We start from the raw sequence: 836 nt of genomic DNA, 5'->3' as shown, positions 1-836 counted from the left end.
GACTTTAACTTTTACCAAAGTAATTTTTTAGTTAGATACTTGTACTTTTACTCAAGTATCACTTTGTGGTACTTTAAACATCTCTGGCAGCTGAAGGCCTGGGACATAAGAACTTAAAACACTGTTGAGGTTTTTGCTTAAGTAATAAATGATCGATTATATTCTTTTTTTGATGACAGAGCTTCACCTGTTTACTCAGAGCCAATATGTCAGTGAAGTTTTAAGCTTCCACAAAAAGACAATAAAAACTTAGTTTATAAAAATCATTTTTACTTTCTCACTTTGACTCTTTTTTCTTTGTCAGAGAGGTCTTAAGGGCTTTAGAAAAAGAAATGAGTGGGTCTGCATGTGCTTATGTGCGTTGGGGCTTAGTGTTCCTTTTTTTCTAGAAAGTTCCCAGGCCCTATGCAAATGGGTATGCTTATTAGCATAGGGATATAAGTCAACACTGCCCCCAATACGTCTGTTTGTGGGGTTGTATTGTGGCCTAGGTGTGTGTGTATGCATGTGTGTGTTTGTGTTAAAGAAGCTTTCTCAAATGTCTGTGAATGTATTAAAAGTTGATCTTTTCCTCATGTTTCTAACTCACAATTAAAACCATGTTGAAAGAAAACTATTTCCCCCCGCAGTAGAATTTATGATCTGTCCTGTTCATGGGGGGTATTTTTTAAAGTTGAACACAATAAATAAAGTACATAAGTTTGTAAAAGTTTAACTTGACTGTGCAGATTCCGCTGACATGTTCCTGAATAACCGAAACAGAAGTTGTCCACATTTGCAGCTCAAAGTGAAAAAAAAACTTTTCTCTAAGTTGGACCACGCCACCATTATTTTTT

Source organism: Austrofundulus limnaeus, unplaced genomic scaffold, assembly GCF_001266775.1.
Source record: "Austrofundulus limnaeus strain Quisiro unplaced genomic scaffold, Austrofundulus_limnaeus-1.0 Scaffold1568, whole genome shotgun sequence".
Lineage (NCBI taxonomy): Eukaryota > Metazoa > Chordata > Actinopteri > Cyprinodontiformes > Rivulidae > Austrofundulus > Austrofundulus limnaeus.
Note: the sequence above shows the minus strand (reverse complement) of the source record.